General features: G+C 46.1%; 1 protein-coding gene across 1 annotated transcript in view; it reads left to right on the forward strand.

Moving 5' to 3' along the window:
* Window positions 1-4664: 4664 nt before the first annotated feature.
* Window positions 4665-21934, forward strand: part of TMEM200A (transmembrane protein 200A) — a 68022-nt gene continuing 50752 nt past the window's right edge. The window contains exon 1 of the mRNA XM_040627792.1: window positions 4665-4841. The gene's annotated coding sequence lies outside the window, so the exon portion shown is untranslated. The remainder of the gene's footprint in view (window positions 4842-21934) is intronic.

Consider the following 21934-nt stretch of genomic DNA (forward strand, 5'->3'; position numbering starts at 1 on the left):
GACAATGGAATCCAAAGTGGTCAGTACAAGTTGAGATTTTAACCCAGTTGTTTAATTCAAAAGCTATGCTCTCTGTATAACACCACTGCCATCACAAAATAAGTCAAGCAGAGAAAGACAATTATCATATGGTTTCTCTCATCTATGGAACATAAGAACTAGGAAGATCGGTAGGAGAAGAAAGGGATAAAGAAAGGGGGGGTAAACAGAAGGGGGAATGAAGCATGAGAGACTATGGACTCTGAGAAACAAACTGAGGGCTTCAGAGGGGAGGGGGCGTGGGGGAATGGGATAGGCCGGTGATGGGTGGTGGGGAGGGCACGTATTGCGTGGTGCACTGGGTGTTATACGCAACTAATGAATCATCGAACTTTACATAAAAAACCAGGGATGTACTGTATGGTGACTAACATAATATAATAAAAAATATTTTAAAAATAATAATTAAATTTAAAAAAACACAGCTAAAAATGCAGCATTTGGGCTGTGCCTCGAGAAAGGATTGAAATGAGGGGTGATATAAGCAAAGCCCCAGGATAGTCACAAGGTAATGTAAACTGGGTCCTAGTGCAGCACTGCTCAAATTTTAACAAGCTGATGAATCACGGGAGGATGTTGTTAATTGTGGAGTATGATCCAGTCGGTTTGGGCTGAAGCCTGAGATCCTGCTATTCTAACAACTGCCAGTGATGCCCACATTTCCGATCCTCAGACCACACTTTGAGTGGCCAGGCGCTGATGCACAACTGGTTCAGTACTATGGACAGTGGAACAGGTGGGTTACCACCTTCCCACTATTTCAGTCAAATCTCTAATATCTTCTGTAGGTAGATTCTTGTAACGAAACACACAGTCAGAAACTTTCTGAGAAAGTAAATCCTGGATTGCCAGCAGCCATGAAGTGATCCTTCCTCACACATAGGTACAAATCTGTTCAGAGGAAAGAATTGGGGCTTTTGGAGAAAGACAGGGTACCCCCTCACTTTGTATATTTAAAAGGTATACTGCTAGTGCTTCTCAGGTAATAGTAAGCTCATCAGGTTTATTATCAAATAAGGAGGTTAATACGGAATTTATAAAATATATAAGTAATAATATCAGCTGCAAAGTTATAAAGTACTCTCACTTGCATGTTTAATGAAGAGAAATTAGCAACATCTTTCTGCTGCTAAATATACTGAACTATTAATCAATTATACAGAATGAGAAAGAAAAATTAAAGATGTGGCAGAGTGCTATTCAAAATCACAGTGAAATAAAATGACCTTAAAAATGTCTTTGTAAATGCATTTCTATTACCTTCCCCCCCCCCACCGTATTCCTTCTACCTAGTTCCAAATTTTAAAGGTAAAATCAGATAGATCATTTTCTTTAATTGACTTTGTCCTTTTTTTATCCCTTATTTTGAAGCATCAGCTATGGCTTCCAGCAGAGATAACTTGGGGGCCTTAAAACTATCATCTATTTCACAGCTGGAGCAAAACAATTCAGATAAGAATCTAGCAAACAATTGCACTTGTTTTCCATTGAAGATATTTTTTATTTTTTGGTTGAAGACCTCTTCTCAGGTCTGGAGATGCTATGGGCTACATTTATGGCGGCAAAAAATGGGTATAATCACACATAAACTTTCTGACAGGCCTTCCCTTAGCCTTGTTACATGATCTACTTAATGATACTTCTTCTTTTTATTACAATGCGTATTTTCAAAATGAATTTACTAAACATATGTTGCCACCCATTGGGCTTACATTTATAGTATACCAAGAGTGAAAATTTCAGTCTTCATATTTCAAAATTTTTCTCAATTTAATTCTTGATTCCAAAGGAAGAGTTTTCTTTTTAACATTAGAACAAGTTTGGGGTACGTGTGTGTATGTGTATGTTTCACTATGTATTGACAATCTATGTCACAGGTAGGAAGAGTCTTGTATGTGTTGTTTCATTCAATTTGCACAGAAATACTTTGAAATAGGTACTTTATTCCTGCTTGAGGAATGGGAGAAATGAGGTTCAAAGTCCCTCTGTCAGTGGTGTTTGTAGGTAGTTGAGCTTGAATTACAGAGATGAGTGCTCTCTTCCCACTATGCACTCTTATAAGCTGGGCTTGTTCTAGTGGAAATTTACAAATCTCATAAGGACAGGGGAAAAAATATTATGTGTGAAGTGCAGTACAGCCTGATGGTGAGAGGTCCCATCCATTACTTCAAGAGCAGATATGGAGCTAAATTCAAAATCCATTACCTGTGGTGTTATCTTCACTGGGCTTTTTTTCAGATGGGCAGATCCTGGCCATTAGCAAAGGTTAAATAATTTACCTGGGCTTGCCTTGAGCACTCAATGCCAGGAAAGAATTTGTAACGAATATCTTGGGAACTGCTTGGTCTACAGAATTATAGATAATCCCCTACTTATAAAACATCTTACCTTAGTCACTTCTGAGACAAATAGTAATTATTTTTAAAAGAAATGTAAATAATTCCCTTTTGGTGCTCATTTTAGTCCATCTCTGCTGCTGCTGCTTTTTTGGTTGAATCACTGAACTCTAACTTCAGAAATAGGGGATCATCAACATCTGTGGCCCTAAGAATGGGATTATTTTTTCTTTCATAGCCCTCATCACTTCCTCTTTGAGGAAGGCTCAGTTATTCAATGTGTAAGAGGGTTAGATGGCCATTTTAAATGTTTCACCACTTGTATTAGAGGCAATGTCATGTTTGATGATCTCTAGGGACCCTATGAACCTGTTATTCATTCTCTGGGAACCTAATAAACATGACCAGGCAATGTCTACTCTCAAGAGTTTTATAGAAAAATGTGGCTTTACATTTACAAAACTGTGGCCCAGTGGTTACTCCTTTGGTGGGATGCCTTGACAAGTGCGTAAGAAAACCAAGAGAGTTAAGCAAGTGGCCGTGGGCTAAAGAGTACTAGGTGCAGGTGGGGTAAAATAAAACTACAGATGGTTTATTGGAATGACTTATTTCGTCACCTCCCTCCCTACTCCTTTATTTTTTTTTTTAACATTTTGATTGTGAAATTTTTACTAACAATGCCAAATCTTCAAATTCTTCTAGTCAAGACAGGAAGACTGGACCACGAAAAACCCATTTCCACAGTCTCTTCTCATTGCCATATCTGAATTCCAAAATGTGGGGTTTTGCATGGAATCCCTCCCCCCCACCCCCAGTCCCCCCTTCCCTGTCTTAAATACACTAATACACTTCACCGGAATGATACTTGCTTTCTAGTCCATCACCTAAAATATATTCAGGAGACACACAGGGGTACCCCACTCCCAAGTGGTGGCACTGATGTGCTCCGCACACGCCAGTATCATGGCTGGAATAGTAATCCAGAGTTTTACATGAAACCTTATCTACTGAATTGACCTGCATATAATAAAATCACCACTCTGTCTCTGCCGAATTGAAGGTAATTATCATATCGTTTTGCGCTTTGAATAGGGCAGTCTCCACTCAGCGGATGTTTGGGAGCAAGGAGGAGTAACCTATACCCCTCATTGACTTTGATATTTGAAGTTCAACGGCAGCACCGTTCATCGAAGCTCTCAGCGGTCCTGTTCGCCCTTATTCCTCCTGCCCATAACCCTCACCCCAAGCCATCTCTCGCAGCTCTTCCCGGGGCGACCCGCGACTAATCGGTTGGGCACTTCTAGGGCGGTGTAGACAGAGGGGGCGTTCGCAGTGTCGGCTCGGAGCCGACTTAGGCTCCCCTCGCGCAGCGCCCGAGCAGCCCGCCAGGGGGACCTCGACCCGCCCAGACGGAGTCTGGTAAGAAAGAGTCTGAGGGGCGTGGGGCCGAGGCGCCTGCTCCAGGAAAACCGGGAATCCGCTGGGGCTCCCCTATTGCTCCAGAGGACTGGCGGGGCCCAGACTTCGGCTCTGGGACCTGGGTTCCACCAAGAGAGAGGCGCGCCCCACGGGTGGGTGTGTCCGTTTCCACCCGCTGGCCTTCCAGCCCGGAGAAGAGCTCCTGATAGCGGGTATTTTGTCCCCAAAGATAGGTTTTGTCCGCGGTAATCCCGGATCCAGAAGTGCAACTTTGCGGCCGGGTCACCCGTAGGGGAATTGGGGGGCCCGGGAAGGGGAGGAGCGGATCCTGTCGGCATCCTCCAGGAGGAGACGGGCTGCGAGGGCCGGGCGAGTTCCCACGGGTGGTGGGCGGCGGCGAGATTGGCTCGGACCCGGGTCCCGACCGTGCGGTGACGCTCCTGGAAGCCCGCCCCCTGCCCCCAGCCCCCAGCCCGCCTCTTCCGTGCTTAGGGCGTGAGGTTTGGTTGGGATCTGTCTGGAGCACAGCAGAAAACTTTTCCCCTCCCGGCCCCTGGGTCTCTTTTGTCTTTCTTGGAGGCGGCGACGACTCCCGAGCTGCGAGTCCCTGTCTCCCGGCCGGCGCGCCGCGCCCGCTGACCTCCGAGGGCAGGAGCGCTCGGGCTCCGTGCGCTCGATGGCGGCGGCCGGCGGCCCCGCTACCCCCGGCGGGCACAGGCAGCAGCGCGTCCCCCGCCCCGAGGCCGCCGCCGCCCCTCCGGCGCGGGGTTAGGGGCGCCCCCCACCCTCCTCAGCGCGTCCTCCGCCCTCACCGCCCGCCCCCTCGCCTGACTCATCCGCCCGCGGTGGACGCGCCGCGTCCGCCGCCCGAGCCCCGCCGGGATGGGGAGGGAGCCCGCGGCTGCCAGAGGCTGCCGAGATTCCCTCTGACGCCCCCGAGCCCGCCGCCCCCTTCGCTCGTCTGCGGAGGCGCCCGACGTCCCAACTGCTCCTGCAGTGAGAGTCCGGAGAGGCCACTGGAACCCTGAGGCCCCGCGCTCAGGACAGGTGAGGGGGAAGGGAAGGGTGCTGCTGGGGGCGGGGAGGTGGGTGGGCAGCCGCGGCAGCCACAGTGGGGCGCTTCTTCATCCCCACTCCCCCCTTCCGCCACCAGAGTTAGGGTAAACGCTGTCTCCCGAAGTTTGGGAAATAAACCAAGTCCGCCATCAGTTTCGGACTCCCCAGTCCTCGGAGCTCAAGAGAAGCTTTGCGGGGCAGCCTCCGGGAGCCCGGAGCCTTGGAGCGCCTGGCGAGGCTTCTCCGAGCTACACCCTCCTTTGTCTCGGTTCCAGAGAGTCAGCATTCTCTGTAAAGACGTCCACAGCGTGAATTTATAGTAGTCCTTGGCAGGAGCAAAGTGTAGTCAGGGTTTTCTACAGCAGTATCTGGTAGTATCTACATGGGCAAAATGGAGAGGCGAAGCAATTATTTGCCAAATTCAGCATTACTTTTCTCCCTATATAGTCATATAGTCTGTCCTTCATAAAAAGAGCTGAGGGTTTGCAAGGTTTGCTTCATTAATCATTCTTTTGCTATAATTAATTGTCCACGCCAGCATTTCACATTGTGTAGGTGTAAGCTCTTTGTATCTATTTACTGCCTTTAGATTTAGATGGAGAAGTGTATGTGTATGATATATGTAATCAAAATAATTCATTATTCAGTATGAGGCATGGGTAATGCCGGAAAGTCAGATGCCTCAAGTATATGTAATTTACTAATTGGAGTCAATCCCAGGACACCTGAGTCTGGTGTATTTCAGAGCCACATATGTTGCCTTAAAGTGTCTCTTAACCTTGTTTTTTTTCTTCTGAAGACCTTCAGAAGTAGTTGTGGACAACTGCATGCATAGAAAACATGACAACTATTGTTATTTGTCAGTAAGAATTTTGAACTCTTTGGTTTTGCAGTCAAACCAAGTTGTGAGGTGCACTTTCTGAAGTGCTTTATGCATAAATATTACCAGCTCCTGTAAAAGCTATTCACTTTGATGGTTTGTCATGTCTTGCATTATAGAAATACTCATTATCAAATGACCTTCAGTTTGTTATTTGGCTGCTGATATGGGGGTATATTACCATTTTGTGAAAAACAGGCTAAATTTTGGAACTTTTTAAACCCTTGTTTTTCTGCTACTGTTTATCCATAGAGAAGCATCTGCTTATAGTTTCATGCTTTTCAAACAGCTTAAGTGAAGAATAGGAGTCCCTCTAAACAGAAAATAATGTTTTCATTAAGTGGAAACTATAGTTAGATGTCTTAGTAATTTAATGTTATGAGATTTTTTTTTTTTTTTTTACTCTTAAAAATATATACTGAGGTGTCAGGAATGATTTTTGCTAACCAAGTCCTACTAGAGTACTCGTAATTATGGGATGATTTAGTTATAATTTGTAACCCTGGTTATAATTAGTTTTGTATCCTAGGCTGGGAAAGCCTTCTGTGAAAGAGGGAGTTGTTGCGTGGGAAGGCTCTGTGTGTGGTTTCCAGGCGGTCGGCACTGAAATGCTTTACCTGTTGCTTCTGAGTTGGGTCTAGGTAAATGCCATGTGGTATCCCAAAGGCACCCATCATCAGAAGGAATTCTTCAGGAAGGATCATCATAGGGAAGGATGGCTGCACTTGTTAGTTTAACTTGGAAGAATTTTTAGGGAAGCTTTTGAATGCTCCAAGAGCTGGATTGCTATAGTCAGACTTGTGTGGTTTCCGAATTTTGACAACAACTCTCTGGGCAGAGGAAGATAACCACTGACACATGGGGGAGTGAATCTGAACTCGTCGCTTAAATTCGTTCATTCCCTTGAAGATTCTCAGCATAAGGGAAAAGAAATTCATAGTTAGCTCAGGAAAATAGATAAGAACAAGGATAAAGCAGATGTCACCTGTTCCATTTCTTAAGCAAAATTAGTAGGAGATAAGCTAATAAGTCCTCATAATAATGCACTTATTAAACAGAATGTGGGGTCTAAAGGAAAGGCAGTTTTAAAATAAATTTCATTTATTATTACTCTCTCTAAATAGGGGACAGCATGGGAAGTCTTCCTCAAGCAAAATGCATTTTGAAAAAAACACAAAAACAAAAACAAAACTCGTGTAGAGACCAAAAAACAAGTCTGCAGTGAGATGGACCCTTCATTTTATTAAGGGATAGATGATTTGCAGTTTTGGTAAGTGTACCTGTTTCAGGACTTAAGATAGGTTTGTCTGCTCACGTCTGATATGTGCCCAAGCACTCAGAGAACACGGATGAACACATGTTGGGGTGCCTGCTAGCCAATGGACTGCAAGGTAGCCTGTCCTATGGGAACTTAAAGGCTGGTGGGGAGAGGGCTGGAAAGTGTGGACAGATCACTGAGCACCTGGGATGGTCCTTGAGCATCAGGGGACTGGTACACAACGGGGAGCAGAGGACTCTGGATGGGGGCTTGGAAAACCCAAGCTGTCATCCTGACCATTCCACTGAATGAGTGTCCCTGGATGTGTTCCTTGGCCTTAATGGGCTTCTGTGCCCCCATCCCTTCATCCCCTCATTGACAGGTTGAGGGCTTTGGACCATGATCTTTCTGTCCTCCTTTTAAAGTGCTGTATGATGAGTTCTGATGGAATCAAGAGGGAGAAGTCAGAGTGTAGTTTGGGAAGGATGCAGTTAATAGAGTTTGGGTCAAGGGAAGACAGGCTGGAGGCCACCCTGGGCACAGGGAAAGGGTAATAATGATACTAATATGAGGTAAGGGAGATCCGGCCCATCATTGATTATCTGAGCTTAAAATCCATAGTAAAATAATAAATACCAACTTTCACTTAGTCCTGGATGGTTTTTGATGAATTTTCACAAATGATGGCAATTGATTTTTCACAACATCCCAAGAGGTGATGAGAGTGGTAAGGAGACGAAGTCGGAACTGGCACTACGAATTGCACGCGCACCAGAATGCCCTGTTGTCTTTCTGCAGACTTGTAGAGCTAGAAGCTAGAACGTGCTTTGGAAACCCTGTGCTCATGGGACAGAGAGGTCAGGTGGGTGTCTGATTTTAGTGGAGGTTCAAATTTCTGAGTAAAAATTTAGGTTACATTCTGGAAGATAAGTCTCCAATTATGAGATCGAGACTCCCTGAAATGTCTTGATTCTTATCGCTGATGTTTGGTCTGATTATTTCTGTGTGCTTCCTCCCCACCTCACCTCCCTCCCCTTCCCCAGTGGGAATTCTGGGGATTTGACTATTTACAGAGTCATTGATAAGACTCTTCTAAGAGCTTTGAGTGCAGCTGGGAAAAGGAAACTCTCATGTAAAGGTGGGGATTTGGGGACCATTGTACTACTAATGGGATATGTTCTAGGAGCAAGTTGTGCTTTGGAAACTTTTGTCACTGGGGGTAGAATCACACAGGAGTCATAGGAATGTGAACAAGGTGTGAAGATGCAGATCTCTACATTCCCTCCTACTGCGCCTTCACCGCTGCCCAAAGCATTAACGGTCTATCAAGGGTGGACAGTGCCCCTCCCCCTCATCCTGTGTCCCTGGCCAAGAGAGTTGGAACCTCTATTTAACTATGTTATGCAAAAGAGGACTTATTGGCTCACGTGACTGGAAAATCCAAAGATGGACCTTGCTTCAGTCATGGCGAGAACCCAGAGACTCACGTGGGCTTTGTCAGGGTTCTTTCTCTCTCTCCCTATTTTTCAGCTCCTTTCTCTCTGGGTCAGCTGCATTCTGAGGCCCCTCTCTATGTGCCGAGAAAGCTGACTATCAAGTAGTTCCCAGCCTGCATTCTGGGGCTTTTGAGCCATAGAAAAGAGAGATCTTGTCTCTTCCAGGTCCCATTCATAGAAATTTCCTGCAGGGGCTCTGACTGGCCCTGCATTGGTGGTAATGGACTCAGTACACAGCCATCAGAGACTGCAGTATGATGAGTGCAGTCTTGAACCAGATTGTGTACCCCACGCTGTGCCCACGGTGCTGGGGTGGGGTGAGGAGGTGGAGGCTGGTAGGGACACCATGATGGACAGTTGTGTCAAGATCACACAGAGGTGTGTTTCTCTGAAGTTACTGATGCTGCCAGTCAAAAACAACATGTCTGTTATCGAGGGGAGTTGTCCCCTCCTTTTTCAGGACAGACCCCCGAAACAATGAGGTAGAGTTTGCACATGGAGGCGCTCAGGTGCCCAAGACTATGCAAATTCCGAAAGTGGGACCCTCCTCCCAACCAAGGCCAAGCCCACTGATGAAGTGACACCCTTCATGTCTAGACTTTGCTGAAAGAGGTGTGGTCGCCAGCGTATTTCTGACTAGGAGCCCACCATTTATCTATACCCACGCACTTGTAGTAAGTATCCCTGTGCTTTATTTCCAGCCTAGTGATTTCATGATCAGAAGCCCTGGTCATCTAAAGACCATGAGTTTGGAGACCCCCAACGTTAGGCACTGCCGATCTAGCGAACGATTGACCAGGAATGTGAAGCGATGAACACAGCAGGAAGCTCCCTGAGTTTGTGGGAGATGGGCAAAGGGGAGGCAGCAGGCATAGATCAGTCATCACTTAGGACATGAGGTGCCAAAATAGAATATTGGCACGTGTAAGTGACATTATGGTTCTGGTAAGGGCGTACGTCAGGATGAAGGAGCATCTGTGTTGACATGCGAGGGATGAAATGGATCCGGAGGATCCAGGAAGATGAGCGGGGACTAGTAGGTGACATGGCTGTGTGCTGTGGGTAAGTACATCGCAACTGGCTGTGTAGAAAGGAGGCCAGTGGTCACTGTGAGTCCCAAAGGCACAACTTTAATGCATGTAGCAGTGACATTTATTGAGGACCTACCTAGTATGCGAGGTCCTGTGTTCCCTGCTTTAAATTCAACATATTATTTAAATCTCATAATAGCCCTCTGTGCTGAGAACACTGGAAGTTGGGGAGGTCATAACTTGCTCAAGGTTGTGGGGTCATGAAGTGGCAGTGCTGGGATTCAAACCCTGGTAGTCCAGAACAAATACCCCTGCTTTAATACACTGTGCAGCACTATCTCTCAAGGCCACGGTCGGGATCCTATAGATAAGCTAAAACTGAAGATCGGGCCTTCTAATAGGCAACCAAAGTGACAGAAGAAGGGACGGAATAGAGGTTATCAGGGCAAAGGTGCCGAGCACCCATGCTGTGGGGCAGACGGACAGCGCTGCCAAAGCAAGAGTAGGGCAGACACGGATTCTTGGTTTGGGGTTTGGGGTGTAGCGAGGGAGGTGAAGGGACTGGTATCAGGAAGCTGAACAGGTGGGCAGATCAGTGTAACGACTGGGGCTTGATTGTTGATCTGAGAACAGGAACTCTACCATCTGCCCTGCTTTAAATACCCTTCCTGGGGTAAGGCAGGAAGAACATGTATCGGGCAGCTCCTCGAGGGAAAAGGATCCTGTTAGTTGTCGGGCACCACTAGGAAAGAAAGAGCTAACATTTGTAGAGCATCTGGCATGTGCTTCAGATACATAACCTCCACCAAATCTTTATTACAGTCCTGGGAGGGTAAATATTATGGCTTGCCTTTTTTTTTTTTTTTTCTTTTGAGCCAGGAACTAGAGGCTTGAAGGAACTAGAAAGGTTAAATGATCCGCCTGGGCTCCCAGAGCCAGCCTGGAAATGAAGGCGCTGCCATGGAAACCTGGTTCTGTCTGACTCTAGACTTGATTCTGGATCTTCAGGGAGTCATCCCGGCCCTGGCAGGCAAGGTCAATGTCAAGTCTGGGGAATAGAAATGGGGAAGTCAGCAGGGCACATGGCTGTGCAGGGAGACTGGGAACCACCTTGTAGTGCTCAGAATGTGAGAGGGGAGCAGGTCATCTGGAGGGAGTTGTCCAGCAGGATCACATCCGGCTTGGGCAGAGAACTTACGAATCCGGTGGGTTTTTCCCCCCCGTGCAGGATCTCTGTCACTGTGCAGGACAGGTACGTCAGCAAGTCAGATGTTTGGAAGGCCTGATTTTAGTTGCTGATTTCTGTTGAAGAGAAGGGACCTCTGCCAGCTGCCATGGCCTGAATTTACCTTTCTGTGGACAGGTACTTTGCCCTGAAATATGGTAAATAGATATATATACAGAGAGAGAGAGGGAGGGAGTCAGGAAGGGAGGGCACGAGCAGATACTGAATGTAGTGGGTACGTGGAACACACCCCAGCTATAAAGGTCTACACTTGAAGATGCTGTGAATGAAACTGCTGACTAATAGAATAGGCGTGACGTCCTGTCGTTCCCCAACAAACACAAGATCAAACTTTTATCTGCTCGGGCATGTGACTGTAGATTTCATTACGTGCAGCGGGCTGTGTGTAGATATATATATGTACATAGACACGGTAAGTGGAAAGGGAATGTGAAGGCATATAAAAATATATGTTTTAGGCATATTTGTGAGAACTCAGAGCCTATTTAGGGAGGTAAAAATAACCATGCATAAAACTTTAAGAGCAACACAATAAAACAATATGATTTTAGAGTTAGAAGGATTTTTCAGAGTCATCAAGATCGCAGTGCTACCTAGTGTTATGAAATACAAACTTAACATTAGCAGTTGAACTAAATGTTATGGAGACTAAAAAGAATGGAACCATCTAAAGCCTGGAAGGCCAGTCCGGGGAGGGTTCCAGGTGGAAGTGAGTTCTGATGACTGTATGAGCAGACAGAGGAGAGGAGAGCATGGCAGGTAGGATTAAGAACTTGTTAATGTTCTCCGACCGGAGAGGCTGGGGTTCTGCTTGTTTCAGCAAGAGAGAATGTACGCCATAGGGAAACACGGGGTGCCTTTACTAAGAGGGTGTTAGAAATTAGTTGTTATAAGATTTTAAGATGTGAGCTTGTGTTGTATGATTTGGGGAAGGTTTAAAGAAGCAGGGCTTTGCTCTGGATTGAAGCAGGAATAATCCTGTGATTTTCTATCTTAGTAAGTCTTATCTGAAGGAGACAAGATGAGAGAGGCTACCACTGTAATTGGCAAAGAAGCAGCAGTCCCTTCTGAGCCGATCGGGGGGATATTGCTCATGGTCGGGGTTGGACCATGTCCGCGTTTGTGTTTGTGTTCAGGTGTGATGACAGAGTGGTCTTGTGTCTGTCCTGAGCCGTCACGGCCAGAGAGTGGCCTAGCCTGGTGTCGATGGTCTGTGAAATCATTTCCATCCGACAGGAGAACCTTAGGGCCCGGTTGTGAGCACCAAGCCAGGCCTGGATACCAGGGATGGCTCTGCTCCTTCCTAACCTGGAAATGATATCTCCAGCTGTCTCTGATTCCAGACACCAAACCAAGATTTCCATCGCAAGAGGGTCCCGTTCGTCAGTGTTTCTCTTGGAGGTTATTGAGGTGACCTTCTCCCTAGATCGTAAAGATGTATTTAACAATATTTATTAAATGCCATTATTTACTAGGTACTCAGCTAGATTCTGCAGATGTTGGGATGACAAGGATCTCAAGAATTTCGTAAGCTCAAGGGAGAGCCAGAGCTAAACCAATGATTTCTGTACACTGAATTCAAGCTGGTAGAGATATTAGAATAGGTAAGGCGTATTAGCGGCTCCTCGGGTAAAAGGAACAAGGACTAGGAGCCGGCTTTTTGGCAAATAGAGAGCCAATCACAGAGGTGCTGATAGGCTGGCAGCTGCTGAGAATATGTTCCTTTTTGAGAATCAGCGTCTTGGGGCTGCCATGCGGGGCAAATCCGAGGAATCTCAGTATTCTGTCTGTGCTGATTTAGGCCTAGGAGAGGCACTCATTTGGGCTCACTTGGCAAACCACAGATCAGCTCCATGAATGTCCGTGTGCGAGTATCTGTAATACAGTACAGTTACTTAGCATTTCGGAAGAGATGTTCTTACTTCTTTTTTTTTTTTTTTAAGATTTTATTTATTTATTTGATAGAGAGGCAGCCAGCGAGAGAGGGAGCACAAGCAGGGGGAGTGGGAGAGGAAGAAGCAGGCTTATAGCGGAGGAGCCTGATGTGGGACTCGATCCCAGGACTCTGGGATCATGCCCTGGGCTGAAGGCAGACGCTTAACGACTGAGCCACCCAGGCGCCCCGAGATGTTCTTACTTCTAATCATAAAAGCAATACATGCTCCGAGTAAAAACTTTGGAAAATACATTAAGGGTAACAAATCAGGGAGAAAATTTGCCTATAATCCCCTGACCCCAAAGCACCCATCAGATTTTGACATTTTCTTCCTCATATTTAATGAATGTTTTCCATAGTTAATAACATGTTCCAACCCGCTCTGTTTGTTTAACCTTATGTCCTAAATATTTTCCGACTCCTAGGCAAGCTTTATTAATGTCTGTATAATATTTGATCGTTCAGATACACCGCAATTTATTAACTGTTCTCTTAAAATTGGACCTTTCGGTGGTTTCCAAATATCTGGCATTATAAATGGCATTTTGATGAAATCTTTGTTCAAATTTCAGATTACCTCTCTAAGCAAGATCCGTGGAAGAGGCTAATCCTGGGTCAAAGGGTAGGGATGTCTTAAGACTCTTGATACTTAATGCAAAACTGATTTTCAGAACAGGTGAATTCCTGATTGACAATGCATGGAAATACCACTTCGTCATGCCTGTACTAGGGTTTTATGTATTTATTTTTAGATAAGGAAAGCTACCATTTCAAAATGAATAACAGTTTTTTGTTAACTGCGTACTTTGTTTCTTTGTTATTAAAAAAAACCCCTCTTTTAGAATGTAGACTGTTAAAATATTGTGATAAACCATTCAATTTTAAATATGTATTTACACACGTTCCTGATTCTGCATCTAGATAGAGGCGCAAGACAGCTTGTGACAGGTTGTGAGTAAATTTTTTGAATCATAAAATGTACGTCTTGTGAGGGTGAAGGCTGTTCAGGCCATGCTGTGGAGAACCTTCCAAACCAGAGCCCCACAATGCAGAGTAAACCCCGGCCTCCTCTGCATCTGTAGCTTGGTGGGACGTTGTAACTCTCGTGCTCACGGTCCCTACACCATTCAGAGGGACTGTAAGCCAAGGGAGGGCAAGCCTGTGCCTGCTTTGCCGATGGCTGTGTTCCGAGCAGGGGACTCTGGACCAGTTTGAGCTAGTAGGGCAGAATGTGAAGTCCCAGATAGAATGTGAAAATGCTTGAGGTTTCCCGCCCCCCCCCCCGAGAACATCTCTCTTAAACTGCTGATTCCCCTCAAATAAGCCAAAGATCCTGAATTGTGAACCTTCTGATTCTGCTCCCTTTTCCGGAAAAAAAGCCAGCCACATCATAGTATCTAGCTTTCATACTGAGGAATTTGGACTGATTCCATAAAAAGGCAGAACTTGAATCTTAGTTAAACCTTTGCACAGTTTTTTCTTGTCCAAAAACATTGCCTGAGACTACAAGGGAACGATTCAGCTTACTACAGCAGTCCATTTGACGTGGGTTTTGAGTGCCATTTTCAATCTTTTCACAACTGCTGTTTTTCTATTTCAAAAATAATACACAACTAAAAAGTACTTTTAGTTTTCTTCTAAAAGTTAAGGGAGAACTTTCTAGCATTATAACTCCATTTTCTTTTATGGCTCCCCTTCCAGTAACTTTGAACATCATGGTTTTCATTCACGTATTCACGAAATCATGACTTAGCTTCGTTCAGGAGTTGCTGCTAGATTACACTTCTGACCCATTCGGTCAGATGTGAGGTGCATCACACGCAGTGGGCGTGCAGAAACCGCGTGGGAAAGCATGGCCTGTGCGTTTGTGATTCCCTTACTGATGGGACACGCGTAGGATAGTCAACTCAAGCTCGGTAGGAAGTTCATTCATTCATAATTGATTCAATCCATGTGTGTTGGCAGCTGGGAATAGTGTAGGGCTCAAAACCACGGTTGTGGTGAGGGCACATTCTAGATGGGGGAGACAAACAAGGTGGGTTCCGACATGGAAAGGGCTGTGAGGAAGGAAAGGAATCTGATTTGTAACAGAGTGCCTGGGGTTTTGGAGATCAGATAGTGAAGGCAGACCTCTCTGTGTTTGAGGCGTTTGGGGTCAGGCCTGCAAGGTAATAAGAGCCAGCCTTGCATCCTGGGGGGAGGAAGTCTTCACCCTCAACGTGCTTAGAAGCTATGAGAAGGTTTTCCTTTTGGAGCAGGATGATTGAGGCCATTTATTAAAAGTAGGGGGTTGGGAGCCAAAGCAGAATTCACGTTTGAAACTCAAGGTATGCCATACATCATTACATGGCTGAAGATATATAGTATATCCACCTTCAAAGAATGTTTAATATTAAAATAAAACATTAAATGCTAATATAAATATAGTCCTCTCAGTAGAATGTAAACAGCTCAGACCCTGCACACTTTTTTGTTATGTGAAGCGTTTATTTTTTTAGCTCTAGTATAGTGACTTGTATATTGTATGCATTCAGTAAATGTTCGCTGAATTAATTATATTTGATCTTCTATGATGTCAGGGGAAGAAAGTCACTGTAAGATATAAAACACAGACTTTTTAGAAAGAGACGAAATCATTTCTCTGAAAATATTTAAAGTGTTAACTTTATTCTGAATATTAATAATATACATTTTTAAGGATTTATTTATTTGGGGGGGAGGGGCAGAGGGAGAAGGAGAGACAGAATCTCAAGCCGACTCAGGGCTCGATCCTATGACCCTGAGATCATGACCTGAGCTGAAATCAAGAGTCAGACGCTTAACTGACTGAGCTACCCAGGCATCTCTGAATATGAATAATATTTAAAAATGATATTCAAGGTGTTAAAAATGAAATATTAAAAATAAAAATATAATTACAGATATAATTATCTTCTTTATATACTACCCCGCCCCCCGCACCTGTGCCAGATAGGTAGAAATCTCTGGGAAGTCGACATGGTGGCCTTTTCACACCTTACTTGACACATGTGGAAATTCCTTATTTTGTGAGTCTTCCAATCCCTGAACTATTGTCTATCCAGAGCTAACTCTACCCAACACCTGCATATTTGAACAGAAGACAATAAGAGCATGTAATTAGTGATGTTTGTTAGTGAATGTTTAGCTCAGTGTCTTTGGGGAGTTCTCGTTCAAAATATACTTATTGACTTATCTGGTGTTTATCAAGAGCATGCGCAGTGCCGGTCACTGTGGTCAGTGTTGGGAGCACACCGGCTCCTTCTCTGGAGGAACTCACAGTCTAGAAGGCTCTAGTAAGGCTAAGTAAGTACTTCCAGCGAGGATAACAGCTTTGGAAGATGATATACAGGTCTCCCTGAGTCAAGCTTGGGGAAAGGGGGCGGTAGTGAGTAACACTGGACTAATTCACAGAAGCCTTAAATGCAGAATTTGGTTAAGTGATTTTTAAAAGACAAATTACAAAAAGAAGACAAAGATGAAACGATGGCATATGCCATCCGTCTCCAGGTAACAAGGCCACCTGCATCCTGATTCTCATTTCTACGGACATTACCTGGGGAATTTCTGTTCTCCCGCCCCAGCTGTCAGAAGCTCATTGCTCATTTGGCAGGAGACCCACCGCCACCCCATGAACGGAGCCCTCTCTTCACCTGCCTGTGTGGTGGCAGTGGAGGGAGGGTAGGTAGGGTGGGTGAACAAATGGGGGGGGGGTGTTTCTGGCTCTCTCCCTCGGGGTCCAGCAGCCTAAGCTCTTCCTCCTAACCCTCCTGAGCGCCACTCCTCCCTGACCTTCACAGACTCCTGCAGCTCTAGATCGGAGGACCCTCAGCCCCGCCGCCTTCTCGATTTCTAGCAGAGCCTCACTCGTGCATTCTTTTGTTCATTCATTTGATACGTACTTTCTGAGTGCCGACAGCGTTTCAGGCCCTGGATATCTAACAGGAAACAAAGCTCCGCTCCTTATGACTCCTACGTTCCAGTTGGAGGAGACAGACGATAACCTATAATTTATTGTGACAGATAATAAGAGATATTAACAGGATGCACGGACAGAGAACAGTTGGGATGGGGAGTAGTGTAGCATAGTCATGAAAAAGCCCTCAGACATCTGAGCAGGGACCTGAAGGGAGGGAAGGAAGCATTAGACTCTCTGGGGGAGGAGAGTGCCTGGCAGGGGAGCAGGAAACCCTAGGGGGTGGCAAGGCAGCCTCTGAGAAGTGGGGGTTGGCTTGGAGTGTTTGTAGCAGAGAGGCCAGTGCAGTAGGACAAAGCAGAGGCTCCTACGGGGCCACAAAGAAACTTCAGACTTTGATCGGAGTAACGTCGGAAGCATCTGCCCATCCACCCCTGCAGGGGGCGCTTTGCTGGGCCCAGGCCTCACCATCATGACGAGCCTCAGAAGGAAATAAGCAGTAAGCAGAGGCCTAGGTGTCCGCATTCACCATCTGCAGGCCCTGCCTGACAGGTCTGAACTGTATTTCAAGGTTCTCAGAAATCATGGGATCAAAAGAAAGTGACATTGATAAAGACCTTGAAGCAAGAATAACCCAGGGAATTCTAAAGCCAATAGGAGATGTTTTATTTTGGACATGTACAAAATTTTGTTGTGGATTGAAAACACTGTGTATTCACAGACTCAGAGTATGAGAGCCGCGAAGAGCCTTCTTCATACAACAGTGAGAAATAGGAGGTCTGGAAAAGCAGTTCACTTTTTTTTAAAGCCTGGTTAAGCACAGGCGCAGATATGGGATTAAAACCCAGGCCTTTCTCCTCCTAATCTTGGCCCCTGGGTGATGCACACATGTTAAGCAAAAGAAAAGCTATGCAATTTGGACTGAAATTAGCCACCTAATATGAACTAAGGCGGTCATTGTCAAAGACTTGGGGCATACCCGAAAAACCTTCTTTTAAATATCAGCATTATTCGCTCAACAGATACTCATGGAGCGCCTCCTGTGTCCTGGCACTGACTGTGTCTCATGCTGGAGAAGATCTGAGTGGGGTGGACAAGGAGCTTATCATCTGGTAGTGGGCACAAAAAATTACGTCATCAGTGATGATGTGGTGATAAGTGTGATTAGTGCCACGAAAACAGATGTTGCTAGGAGAGAGGGTCGTGAGTCAGAGGATTAGTGGAATGTTTCCCAGGAACTGTTTTGTAAGACGTGGCCAAAGGCCAGGGGAACTTGTGTGGAAAAGCTATGCCAGAGAGAACAACCATGCAGGCACGTCGAGGAAAGAAAGGGGTCAGTGTTTTTGAGAACAGAGAGAAAGCCGTCACTGGATCACAGCAGGGGAGAGAAGGTGGGAGGAAAGGTTATACGCTGGGCAAAGGTCATGGTGAAATGCCCTGTGGGAGGTGATAAGGGTTGGATACTTGTTCCAAAGAGCGAGCTTTGGAAGAGGAAATATATGAACTAATTTACCACCGCTGGGCAGTTTTGTGGTAAAGGGGTCAGAGGAGGCAAGAATGCATGAAGGAAGAAACAACAGAGCTTAGATAGGATGGCTGAGATTTGTGGACAGGGCAAAGACAGGTTTTGAAGGCAGCATCAGCCAACATTGGTAACTGATAGCACGTAGGAAATTGTGGTCCAGGATACGCCCAGATTTTAGCATGACCGAACAGATGGATGGTGGTGTCGTTTGAATGGATGAGGAAGACTTGATTCCTGAGTTCAGTTTTGGACTCATTACAGTTGAGATGCCCGTGAGGCATCCCAGGGAAAAGAGCAAGTGGACATTTGGACAGATGGGTCTGGAGCTCAGATCTGAAATTTGGAAGGGAGACAGAAATTTGAGAGTTATGAGCATGTAGTTGGTAGTAAGTCATGGAGGGAACAGAGACGGGACAAAGAAGGTGACTTAGGACCATGCTTTGGGGACGTCCACACTTAGGGGTGGTGAGAGAACATACCAAGACGTAGCAGCCCTGAAGGGAGAAGAAAAGCCAGAGGTGTGATGTCAGTGACGAGAGGCACGTGATATTAGCAGTAAAGCTTTGTTGGCATGTGTCACTTTCTGAACACTTTCTGAAGATCTGGGCTCAGTTTCTTTCTCCAGTTTAATCTCTCAGCCCAACACTGATGTAGTATTGCCTTCAAACTTCTGGGCGAAATGGGATTAGAAATTACCGGAAGTCTTTTTTTGAATTTCATGTCATAGTTGTTGGTACCAGATTAGAGCAGAATAGAGGCCGGAGTTATTTCTTCACAATAACACACTGATAGAGTCGCAGGTGTGAAGGTCAGTTTCATTATCATGCCGATTACCAGTCTGTTCTCTTATCAGCTCCTCTGCTGTCTTCTGTTTGACTCGGTCTTTATACTTTTAAAGCATTTGCATATACTTCTTAAAGCATTACTAGGTCATGTATTATCTTTGCGATAGCAGTTTTTAAAACCACAAATAGAGGCTTAAGCTATTTTATGTTCCAGGACATTATAAGAAAAGCATATAATTTAAGAGAGTTGCTTGAACATCCACCAGGAAACTCAGGATTACGCTGGCTCTTATTACTAATGCATTTTTAGCTCATTAAAATGGAAGAGAAAAGACACCTGTTATTAGAGGTTACTTTTAGCCTCTCCATTTGGGAGCTGAGCTTACGCCATTCAGTATGCGATAGTGGCCCTGAGGGAGCCTCACATCCTGGTCTTATTTTCCTACTGGGAACACACAGTGGAGAGTCACGGGCAGTACATGAAACGAATGTGCAAAAATTGAAAATCATCTTTGTCAAATTTGAGGTGATAAACTACATTTACCTCACTGTTCCTCAAGTCTTCTAATACAGTCTTTCCATTTTTTATATATTTCTCATCATAATCAAATGTTATTTAAGATTCAGGAATAAACCTTATTTGTAAGATGAAGCTATCAGAGCACTCAGGAATGCTTGTTGTGTCCCTAGTACTTTCTCAAGCTATGACCGAAGAGCCTAAAGCGAAAGCTCTCCTGGCCTTGGAGTTCTTTAGAAGTTAGCACCGTGCTGCTCCGCATCTCCCGTGACAGCGAGAGCCTCCGGTGCCTTCGTGAAAGCCTTTCCCTTCTTCTCTGAACACTTAGAAGGCGAATTTGGCTGTGGTTTTACGGGGCCTGGCTTAAGCATCCATCAGCTCCGTAAGCCCTGCGTTAGCAGTGTGGGCTCAGGAGCCCTGCCACCTGCTGCGTGCCGGAGGCGATGCTTGCCCCCAGCCACAGCGGAAAAAAAGAAAAGAATTGAAAAAAAAATTGTTGTGCCTTTTGGTGAACCATCCCTGAAGCTAACCCTGGAGGAAAGGAGCTGGGCTGTCTTCCATTTTCAGAGAGGACTTTTTTATAAGTGTCAGGGGAGGTCGACTTGACCTTGGGTCGGTATGGCTGGTACTGAGGCAGCGTGAAGAACAGCTACGGGGCCTGGGGTCCCGCCCTGGGGACTCCATTCACTTTTCTCCAAGGACAGTGCTCTCGGGACGTCAGCCATCTTCCCGTGGCAAGTGTGCTCAGTGAGTGCTGGTCACACGGCCGCCAGACAGACATCGTCTGTGATGTTCTGCCCAGATAATGGGCGGCGCCTTTTCCTCTGCTGGGGCGCACATGTGAAAAGCAGCTTGTGGAGAGTCAGAGTGTCATTTTAAAATGTGATTGTCGGGGCCACGAAGGGTTATTTGGTTTTGATCCTTCAGTTTTCTATGGTTGATCTAATAGGATTTGGGGATTGCTAACCAAAGGTTAAGGTTTGAAAGGCTGGCTGACCCACCTGCCTGGAGCCTCTCTGAGTGGGATCCCATCTCTGATCTGTGCTCTCTCTTACTTTCATTCTGGAAACCACTGCCATCTGGCTGCCTGGCCCAAGTGGCTCTCCTTCAGAGATATTTTTAAAATAGAGAGTCAACTTTTGATTCTCTGAGCTCTTTATGATTTAAGTGAGATTTTATTTGGAAAAAGAGTTCCATTGCCAGGGATTATTTGAAAATCACTGGAGAGTTCCAGCTTTACCACTCAAGAGCTAGGTGACCTTGGTCAAGTTATGTAACCTTGCTGAACCCCAGGTCGCTCATCTGTAACATGGCACGTGACCTCCTTAGAAGGGTTACTTGGGTTGTAAAAGGTCATAAAAATAAACGATCCGGCTAAGTGTGTGACACCAAGTGACACTGCCCGGTGTGGTCCTTTCTCTCCTGTCACTCCCACCAGGACGACCTTGCTTTGCACATGTGCTCTGAATGAGGCAGCTGCTAGCTCTGCCTGGATTGGGGGGGGGGGAATAGTGTGTGGGGGGGTGAGGGATCTTCTGTGGACTCTTTCTTGCCTCTCTTGGGAGAGCTGGATGCATCTTCCAGCACTTTCAAGGTGCCTTGCTCATGCCAGCAGGCCAGCTTGATGCACTGAGAATGGCTAGTCCCCCTTCTGTCTCTCCCCAACCCAGGGGTGTCAGTAGTAAAAATGGACCCAACGCTCAGGACAACAGAAAGAATCGACTGGAGAATGGAAGGGGAATGTTCTTTTCTGTTAGTGGTGTTACCACGGGCAGTGCCACCAAAAAATAGAGCCCACTTTAGCTCTATTGATGGGGAGCTGTGCCCTCACCTTTTGGAGGCCAGTGTATTGAAGGAAGGCTGCAGCCCCACAGGAAGTCCCCCCCCCCCCTGCCGTGTCCCGGCAACGTCCCCCTCCACTTGCGTGGGCAGGGGCCAGGAAGATGCACGTAGAAAAAGGAACGTTTCTGCTGTTCAGTCTGCTGAGTTTGTGCTATTCAGCTTCTGTGAAGTTGGCCACGCACCTCAAGGCACCTGCTGTGGCCCCCTCGTGACCTCAGACGGGAAGCGACCCTGTCACCTGATGAGCTGTGTGAGCTCCTTAAGGCCGGCTGTGATGTCCTATGGTGTGTAGGATTCCTCTCAGAGGCCATGGAATCGTGGAACTAAGTTGAATGAGGACAGCAGCTCCGGGTGGGGGGGCTCATTAGCTGCCTGTAGCATCGAGAGGGGTAGTATCACTTGATGGACGGGAGGGTCTTATCAAGCCAGAGATCTTAACTGATTCAGAGAGGGAGCCACTGTCTACTTAGACATTTTCTTCTTCCTGGGTGCTAAGAAGTCCGCAGTGCCGTGCCCAAGACAGGGAGACACTGAGGCGGCAAGCCCGGGCAGGCTGGCAGCTTCCACGTAGCCGGATGGGAGCATTGCCCGGCAGTAGAGATCCAGCCTCTTCCTGGCCTTCTTCATTCTGATG

This window comes from Ursus maritimus, unplaced genomic scaffold, assembly GCF_017311325.1.
Source record: "Ursus maritimus isolate PB19 unplaced genomic scaffold, ASM1731132v1 scaffold_13, whole genome shotgun sequence".
NCBI classification, from domain to species: domain Eukaryota; kingdom Metazoa; phylum Chordata; class Mammalia; order Carnivora; family Ursidae; genus Ursus; species Ursus maritimus.